Source organism: Malurus melanocephalus, unplaced genomic scaffold, assembly GCF_030028575.1.
Source record: "Malurus melanocephalus ecotype Western Australia unplaced genomic scaffold, MMel_1.1 scaffold_297, whole genome shotgun sequence".
Lineage (NCBI taxonomy): Eukaryota > Metazoa > Chordata > Aves > Passeriformes > Maluridae > Malurus > Malurus melanocephalus.
Window position 1 is genome coordinate 51,939 of NW_026623529.1, and position 10,067 is coordinate 62,005.

The 10,067-nt window shown below is 44.3% G+C and overlaps 1 long non-coding RNA gene across 2 annotated transcripts in view; it reads right to left on the reverse strand.

Moving 5' to 3' along the window:
* Positions 1 to 7,673, reverse strand: part of LOC130579866 (uncharacterized) — a 49,851-nt gene extending 42,178 nt beyond the window's left edge. The window contains exons 1-2 of one of the 2 annotated variants that reach the window (XR_008966059.1): positions 7,598 to 7,673; positions 6,426 to 6,496 (exon numbers count right to left, since the gene is read on the reverse strand). This is a non-coding gene — a long non-coding RNA (uncharacterized LOC130579866). Of the gene's footprint in view, positions 1 to 6,425; positions 6,497 to 7,043; positions 7,241 to 7,597 lie in introns of those variants that run through there. The other variant, XR_008966058.1, reaches the window with a different exon arrangement.
* Between the last annotated feature and the right edge of the window lie 2,394 nt (positions 7,674 to 10,067).

Here is a 10,067-nt window from a genome sequence, read left to right on the forward strand (position 1 = left end):
AGCCACCACACCAAATGTTGCATCTTTTGGTATCTAGTGGAAGTTCTGATTTGTTTCAATTTTCTGTCTTTTTTTTTTTTCCAGGAAAAGAAGATTAAGCACAACAAGAGAAGCTATGCATATCTATAGAAGAKATTTGAGACCTACATAAAGTAGAGCTCAGAATTAGACCCCACATCYAGGCCTGAATTTTGCAAGTTTGGAGAGCAAAGAGATTGCAGCGCATGTGTGAAGAGGGACAGTGGGAGGTGGGGTGAAAAGGTTGATAGGAGGAATGTACTTGAACCACAGGGGGTAGAGTTTCAACAGATGAGCCTGCTGGTGCTTGAAGGGAGGAGGAAAAAAAAAAAAAAAAAAAAAAAAAACTGAGAAAAAAAAAAAAAAGAAAAAAAGGCAGACACCAATACTCCAACATTTTAACAGCCTAGCAACCAAAGGGTATACCAGATATCTTTTCCAGAATGCAAGGACTTAGGTTTAGGATTTTTCTTTTTCCAGTTGGTTTGGCTCAGTGTTACTGAAAGAATTTGCTCAAAAATCCATGTGCCGAGCCAACATTTATCAGGTTTCAATTTCCAGCTGAAGCCACAACTGTTGCCATGAAAACTAATGTGGCAATTGYACCAGAAAGCCAAGCAATGGAAAAGACTGCACTGCTATATAACAAACACATTCATTGGCTCCAAGAGTAAAAACTGTATTATACCAACCTGTGTCATAGGCATTTTTCTCTTCTTATTATTGGAGAAAAAAATGTGCAAATCAAATTTATTGTCTGGCCAGAGGGCATTATATGAGTAGTCATAAATTCCTCATCATCCAGCCTCAATGGATTACCACCTGTCTGAGAATATGAARCAGCAATTTAAAGAGTCACCCCTGCCACGGCCACATCAACAAGATTCAATGAAGAGCACTGAAAATTGCCAGTCTAGCCAGACAGAAAGCCTCAACTACTCACATGAGGTAGCTCTGCCAAAATCCACGTGTCCCTCAAACTTCTGCTGGACTATATGAGAAATGTATGTTGGCTGAAGAGAATGAAAAACAGGCRAGTGATAGTTGCACTTGAGCTACAAATTCAACCAGCAGAATGCATGCATGTACTGAGAATATATGAATAGTCGGCTAAACCAGGTCTGTATCAATGGAAGAAAGTGTTAAAACAACCACATTTTGTAGGAGTTTATTGAAAATTGGTTTTCCTAAACTCTTTCCATTGCTCCAAAACATAGGAAAATTGGTTTAACTACATTTAAAAAAATAAAAATTTAAAAATCATTCTCATATTTCCCCAACATTTTAAAAATAAAAATTTAAAAATCATTCTCCTATTTAGCCAACATTTAAAAAATAAAAATTTAAAAATCATTCTCCTATTTAGCCAACATTTAAAAAATAAAAATTTAAAAATCATTCTATTTCCCCAACATTTATGCCTCAGGAGATGCATATAAAAGATCAAGTCACCATCAGAAGAAACAGAGGTGGGTTTCAAGCTGGCAAACACAAGTATATATAATCAAAGTACACTTTTAAATTACAGCATGTGCCCAATTGAAGGAAAGGACAACTACGTGCTGAATTCTATGGAAGTTTACAACATGCTACATCAGGAGACCTGACTTTTCCCATTTTTTATGAGGCTAACAACGAGCTACAAGTAAGCCACCTCTGATTAGCACCAGTCATCTACTCTCAGAAAACACAAAAATCTCAGCTGAAGGAGGAAGGTGGAAGTGCTGACAGCATTATTTGAACCTGTTGTCAAACYCTGCATATACCTCCTCTTCTGTAACTTCAAAATGTTGGAAGTATTTTATATGGGTTGTCAAATTTATACATTTTTATTGGGGAAACTAAGGTTCTAAAGGAGCATTTTGTCCAGGTTCATGCACACTCTGGGTTGCAAAAAGCTCTGGCAAATAGGATAATCTTCAAGCAAGCTTCCTCTGCTGTATTAAAGAATGGGAATTTAATGCCATCACATCTCCAGAATCTGAATTTCTCTTAAAAGCAGTGACCCATCCTCCCCTTCAGCTGAAGCAAAATCAACAAGAAAAAGAGCCATGTTATTACATGTGCATCCGTATAGCTGACTTTAAAAAAATTAAACAGGCCCTGATGGCACAATATTTCAGAGACAATTTTACACTTCATATGCTGCACCATAAACTAGGACTGTACATAAACACTTWGAGTAAGATATTCTAAGAACATAGGAGATGAGACACACTTCAGGCCACAACTTTTCTTGGAAGTCTTAAATAGAATTATTTATGGGAATAATAACCTAAGGGTTCCAAGGGTAAAGAGTTTAAGGACCGGGCAAAGACCTTGAAATCATGAAAGCTGGGATAGATAAATACATCAAAAGACCAAAGAATTAGGTAWCAAAGTAGAAGTGGCAAACATGGAAGAAGAAGTTACAAGAAGAGTTTAACTCTGAAAAATAAAAGTCAGAAGGAAAGCAGAAGCAAAAGAGAAAATAGACACAGCTAGGACATAGTTATTGTTTTGTGATAGACTTGTTTGGGAATAAGTTTTTGGGGTTTTTTTTATTTCCCACCTTCTCACCCCCAGCCTCTTTTTTTGAAGATGATGTTTCAGAAACACTTTAAATCAACTTAATTCCATCTGAGAGGAGAAGTCTTTTCCCTAAGCACTGACTGGTAGCTCCCACTCCCTCCCTTGTGCTAGTTCTAGCTCCTGTGGAGTTTTGCAGTGCTATTTCACTGGAAATGGAACACAGCAGAAACAGTAATAAGGAGAGTTATGTCCTCAAAGGTGGTAAGAATAGGTCTGTTATCGTATTTGCATAACATCTCCAGGTAGTATATCCAGCTTTCTAAAGAACTCCCTAGGGCAACTCCCTAAAAATGCACCAAAATGAGTTCATTTGTACATAAACTAAATCACTTTTCTATAGGGGATTCTRTAGGGTACCAGCAGTACCTTCAAGTCTTTATTGTAGTGTGGTTCACTGCTGAACACAAAAATGCCATGTCCACTAACTTCTCACAATTAACTTTCCTCTCCTAGCAGCCATTGAAACCAAGCCTACTGCAGACAGATCAAATACTCACACTGGAAACCTGCCATTAGGAAAAACAAATCAATGCGTTTCCAAGGGTTTGCAAACAAGCACCATGTGAATCCCTCTTCACCTTGCTCTTGAATGCAGGCATGTGTTTTATAACCCAATCTGCTCAGCAGATTGAGAAATCAGTACCTTACCATTGATGGGCACCACATACGTGGCACCAGCCACTTGGTATCTGCCCAGAACACAGAAGTTTACCTTTGTCAGATTGGAAATGGAGAGRAAGTATGCTAGCTATCCCCTGGAGCATAGACTTCTCATTAATATKCCTCTTCAACGTTAGCAGTGATCAGAAAACAGAGGAAGCTCACAGGAAGGTTGTGACATTATCTTCAATCTCTCTTTTGTGTCTCACACTTGCAGTAATGAAACATCACACCACAAAACCAAATTTTGCAAAAAGTTTGATGCAAAAATGCTGAGCAAAAAACAGCTCTGCAATTTTGTRACTATTCTTCCATTAGTCTCTCTAAAACCATATGTATGCAGTTTATTTTATTTGAAGTGTCACATACATATTATCACTCTTAGATCAGTACTATCAAATGCCTTCCAACATACTGACTTCTGCCAAATGCTCTTAGTTTCTCTTTCTCTCTTTTTCCAGTGTTATATTTGAAGAGAGAGAGAGAGAGAGAGAAAAAAAAAGGAAAAGGTGACTGACTCAAGTAGAAGAAAAATTATTCTAAATCCTTTAAACAGTTCCCCTGTTAAAYTGACACAATTTTAACAATGTGTACTTGGCACATTCCTCTTGCCACGAACACAAGAAACTTTCTTTTAAAGAAACCTCACTCAAAGCAGGGAAATCTTCTAAAGATACAGCAGATACCTTGCTGAACAGTGGTCTGATAGCTGCTACAAAGCCATGTGTAGATTCAAATGTTAAAGCAACAACAAATACAACATAACTGTAAAACCTTTTGGGTTTTTTTTTTTTTTTTTTTTTTTTTTTTGGACATCTTTTTTTTTGAAGTCATAGAATGATGACTGAATGGGGAGTCAAATTTGACCAACTCATTCTCACTCAACTTGTACTTTCTGGACAGTGCAGGACACAGCAGGTGAGAAAGTCTATTAGACCCAGGTATAACAGTGCAGAGAAATAGAGTAGAAGAAACAACAGTACTTTTACTTGCTCCTAGAGTTCCCAAAATCCCATAACCTTCTACAAATACAGAGAGGTATTTTTTAATAAAAGGATGTGCTGCACATTCACAGCACGACAAAGAGAGCTCGTAAATTTTAAAGGGCTTGTTTATTTCAAGGAAACTGACTATCAAGTGATAGCAAAATCTCATCCAGAGAGGAAAACTGTACTTGATGGCCTCATTTAAGTCCCAAGCAAATCCTTATCTGAGAATCACAGAATTGGAAACATTGTGGCTGGCAATAATTTTTTTTTTTTAAATGCCTGCCAGTGGAACAGGAGGACATTGCATGTTGGTGTGCAGGTGCACTGGCAGAGATCAGAGGAAACCTTTTGCTAGCTACAGTTAAATCTATAGACATTAGCCACTCACTCCATCGCACACTGAAACCATCTACAGCATCAAAACAAGAAAGCAACAAGTCTTATGTGTGAACATGGGAGCTCTGCTCCCTGTGTATCAACACGGAAAACATGAGATCATGTCCCARCACCACTTTGTAGGCTGGACACTGAGAACCCCTGTCTGTGAGCCCAAACCTAAAAAATCAAAGAGACTTCTACTAGGTAGAAAAAAACAAAGAGCGGAAGGAAGGGTGGAGCASSGCGTTACTCTTGATGTGCAATTCGSTACTTAACAGCATTKCTGTCAGGAAGTTCAATGCGCACAGCGGGGTTTCAGCAACAGTTACACCTTGAGGAGGCATAATAAGCTTTGTTTGATGAGTTCCAGAATGAAAGGGCACTAAAAAATAACTTTGTAGCACAATGTATACATATGTTGCACCCAAACAGCAAGGATACAGAAGTACTTGCTTTTAACACCACCCATGGTCAGGTTACATAATGACGACTGCGGAACTGCAGATTCTTTTGAAGAATGACCAAGACTGCTACACAGTAAGCAGGTAAGAGCTTTTCCTCTCCCTCATCAAAATTTGTCTAYATTATGCACCTGTAATTTTTTTCCTGTCATATAACAAATATAAGCAAAAATATCAAAATGTAAGTATAGAAACCTGTTTTCTTCCCCCACCATGAGCACATCATTCATTACAATAAATCCTTAGAAAATGATACGCATAGCGAAGTTGCAAGCGAAGGCAGGGGTACTGCAGTGCACAGTGAGTTTCAAAGAGATTACAAGGAGAGAGAAAATAAAGTCAACTACCCCTGTGCGACCTCTCGAGTATAAACAAACTGTGATTCAGGTTTGCCTCTAGACGAGTCAATTCACATGCTCAGATCCACAGACTGCACTGACAGTATCTTTTACTAACAYCCATTGCACATTATGTTCCTGTTTTAACCGTATTAATCTTTCCTTTCTCTGACTGGTGAGTTTTTTAAAGCTGCTGCAGTACTTCTAACAGCTTTATGACGTGTGTTAATGGATATTTTGCTAACAGTACACAAGAGGGACTTTTACCAGCAAGCTGTCACCGCTGCCGTTCCTCCTCCTTATCTAGTTACCGGTCATCAGATTAGATCCCTACCACCTACTTATACAGCTAAAAAAAGAAAGAAAAAAAAAAAGTGGGAATCAGGGAAACCTTCAAAGAAAGCAAACTTGCAGCTCAAACTGGAAGAACTTTATGTAAATTTCAATGTATTTTCTTTCCTCAGTAATATTCTGCCTGAGCCACTCAATCAAGCAGGGATGACATGGAAAGAATGGGACTAATGTGAACAATGAATGATCCATAAATGTCTGTGAGATTACATAACTGAAGATGAGATGGCAAGCATGTGTGCATGCATTTGGGGGAAAGGAGGAGAAACAGACAAGGGGAAAGAAGAGGAAACAACATCTCCAGTCAGAGATACAGGATTTAGCACAGTTCTTACTCAATTTCCCCCTCCTCCCAAAAGACAAATATTTTAACCAAGGGCAAYAAGGCAGCTGAGGAATAAAAGCAAAAGGAAGCCCATTTGCTTATGAATATACTTTAAAACATCCCTTGCTGGAATTGCACCATAACTGCAGTATCATGAAGCAGAGCTCACAGACAACCATGTTTATACTAAAGCAATTAACACACGGTACATTTCCTGCGCTGTTATTATCATTGGCACTCTCAATGTGTTTGTTACACATTTAGAGCYTTGGCAGGTTAAGGGATATTCTTATAAAGTTAACAACAAAACGTTGCTGATTTGAAATGTACTCACTGTTATTTTTCAGGAACTCCTATATTTACTTTACACCATTCCCGGGGGAGAGCTGAACAGTTGTATTAGTYCTGCAAGGAAAAGATATTCAAAATAAACTTTGCAAAGGCTTTGAGCCAAAAAACTTCACAAATGTAACTTTTTAGACCTACTACCCACTTGCTTTACAAGGCTGCATGCATACTGTGGCTTTGCATAATCGCCACCCACATTTCAGAACAATCATTTCATCTGAAATTCATCAGCGGTTTGATCACTTGTGTGAGCATAAACTTAGGAAAAGCAGCACCACCGCCACCAGCCCCCAGGAAGCTCTGGGATGCCGGGTCGAGGGGGAGGCATGCCCTCGGAGGCGGCGGCTGGGTACCAGCGCCGAGCTCGGAGCTGGCTGCMTGCGGGGATGCACTTGCTTCAAAGTTGAGGGTTCTCCTCCCGAGCGGCGCCCGCGGCGAGGCGGACACTTGCTGCCCGCCCGGGCCTGACCCAGCGCATTAACTCACGCGGGTCCGGCCGCGGCCGCTGCCCCACACACCGCCCCCCGCGCCCCCCTCGGCCCCCCAACACCGCGCAGCGACGCGTTGGTCCCGCCGGGTCGGGCGAGGCCCCGCCACCACTCACCCCCCGGCTCCCGGAGGTGCGCGGCTCCCGTCCGCCGCCCCTCGCCAGCGGCCTCCGGCCACCAGGAGCAGCCGGGGGCGAGCAGGGTTGCCCGGGGCACGGGAGGGGGCTGAGGCGGGGACGGAGCGGGAGGAGGCGGTGGCGGAGGAGGAGGAGGCGCCGGTGAAGTGGCGGCGGGGAGAAGCGGACGGCTGTGGCAGCGGCGGYCGGGGGCCGGCGGAGAGGGCAGGGCGGCGGGAGGAGCCGCTGTGCGAGGCGGGTCGGGCCGCTCCGGGCCGCCCCCCCGCCGGCAGCGCCGTCCGAGGCCSCGCCGCACTGACAAGCACAGCTCTGCGCTTCCTCTTTCTCGCAGCGACAGCGGCCGTCCCCCGCCCCGCACCKCTCGCCGCGGGGACCGGCTGCGGCGCTCGCCCGGGCAGGTGCGGGGCTCGCCGGCCGCCCGCCTGCCCCGTCCCGTTCCTCCTCCCCCGCTGCCCTCCGTGCCTCCCGCGCTCCCCGCACCGCTCGGCCAGTCCCGCTGACGCGTCCCCTCGCCGGACCCGAGGTTCTCCTACCTCCCGGCGTGGGCAGCACCCYCGCCCCAGCGCAGAGCGGGGCCGCTCGCCGCCCCCGCCGCGGGAACCGCGCTCCGCTCCGCTCCGCGCTGCCGCCGCCTCTGTGCGGTGCGCTGCGCTGGGCTGCCCCCGGCGCTATCCCATCCCGGGGCTCGCACAGGCACCCGCCGCTCTCACTTCCTCTTCCTTCCTCCTGCTGGCCGSGCCGCGATGTGCAGCCCCGAGCCGGCCGCCGCCGAGGGGTCCCGCGCTCGGCAGCACCTGCGGGCGGGGGGCGACACCCGCTCCTTCCTCCGCCCGCTGCCGCTCCGCTTCCCCCGCGCGGGGGTGAGGCTGGCGTCCCTCCTCCTGCAGCTCCTAAATGAGGGATYTGGGGCTACCCGCTCGCCTTTCGAATAGCTATTTCTATTCCCGAAGAGCCGCCGCCGCTGAGCAGCCCTGCGGCGGGCACGSTGCGGCGAACGTGTGTTCGCCCCCGAAGCGAATGAGACGCCGGGAGAGGCCGGTCCAGCCCAGCCGGGACGCTCCGGGCCGGGGCTCCGCCGGGAGGGGGCGGCTGTAGCCCCGCTCCGCACCCCCTGCTCCGCTCAGCACCCCCTGCTCCGCTCCGCACCCCCTGCCCCGCTCCGCACCCCCTGCCCGGCTCCACCACTCGGTACCGGCTGCTGCCCAGGCCCGGCGCTTCAGCATCCCCGCGGCCCGCTAGCGCCCGGGAGACGTGAGTGCCCAACTCGTGGCTTTCGCTGGCCGGAAAAGTCAAATATCAGAGCTCTGATTTTGTTCTCCATCTTCCTGAAATAAAAGATTAATCAATAAGCTTTATTTTATTATTATTGTTTAATGCCTTAACCAACAGTTACTGTGTGAACTACACAGAGTATGTGACCCTGCAAGACATCAAACTGTATCTTCTAACACCTAACACTAGATAGTGAGGGTGGTGTTGGGCTTCTTTTTTTTTTTTTTTTTTTTTTTTTTTTTTTTTTTTTTTTTTTTTTTTTTTTTTTTTTTTTTTTTTTTTCCCTGAAGTCGTGTACATTTGGCTTTGGTAAGAGCAGATAGCCATGAAACCCGGCTGTGTTACAGCAACTTTTATTGTGTGGCATAACAAAATTTACTTATGGTGGACGATCCCATCATACATGAAAACCAAAACTTGCAAAATTATTGATCCTAAGCTCGCATATAATTATGTATAAGAGGATCTTTATGCAGGTGAATAATTCCCAGTGATTTTTCATAAGACCACTCTCCAGCAGCACCCAGGTCCTAAAACCACAATAACGCTGTTATGCATCAGCTGACATTTAASAGGCTCATTGCTCTGAAAGTCCCACAGCAGCTTACTAGAATTTTATACCCAGCAGAACTGCCGGGGACTTTCCAGAAGATGAACGGTACTTCATTCCCTCGTTAGACTGTAATGCACTATGGCAGCAATACACCAGACCTAAGCAAACTCTTCATGTTAGATCTGAGCAAATACAGCGCTGTGAGGCAATAAATGGCATGACATACCTGAGCCGCAGATGGCTATATGTATAGGACTAGGGCAGAGATTCCACTAAATCACAGGGAATAAACATGCACCCCAAAGCCATGGAATCTCTTTTTCAGATAGAAACTCCCTGCCTGGTCACCCCTCTTCCAGTACTTTTCAGGCTGCTGTATGGAAGGGGGTGACAGCAGCGAACACTGAGTGAGCTGTGGCAGGAAACATCACCATTCTGCATTCTGAAACTTCTTCATGGCAGGAAGTCACTTCAATCAAAGAACATGTCTCTAAAGACACTGAGAGACCTTGTTGAATGTGGTAATTCATAGAGAAGCCGGACTTTGCATACTGAAATGGATATGCTGATTCCCTGTTAAATATATATTTTTGAATCACATTTTCATATTGCTTTATTAAGGTAGAACTCCAACAATGAAAATGTGAAGTCTGTATGTAACATATTTCTTACTAAATACATTGGAAACACTTATCAAACTATCTCAAGATGCCTTACAGATGCACAAAGTTTAATAAAAGAGGGATAATATCCACAGCAAGTAAACAGTGATGCAGTTTTCATTTGAACAGTTTCCAAAATCCTGAGACTTTTTTCCTGCRTTTGTTACATGCATTTTGGTTCTTCACATAGAAACCAGAAGTGTTTACAACTTAGAAAAGGGCACTGTAAATATAACATGAGGTGTGCATGTTCTTTACCTAATTTTCCAATATTAGCTCAGATCAGTTTCTCAGTATGGTCACAAGGGAGATAAAGACAGATATATGGTGTGAGAAAAGATGTTTGAAGAATATTAAGAATGAACAATACTTAAAATGCAAAATTTCATTCTCTGTGTTTTAATTTTCTSTCAGGCTCAGCAATGAAAATCATTAAAATTGATTTCAGCTGTATATTACCATAATAGTTGGATTTTGAACAGTGCAGGAGAATGTTTATTTACCAGTGCTGTTGTA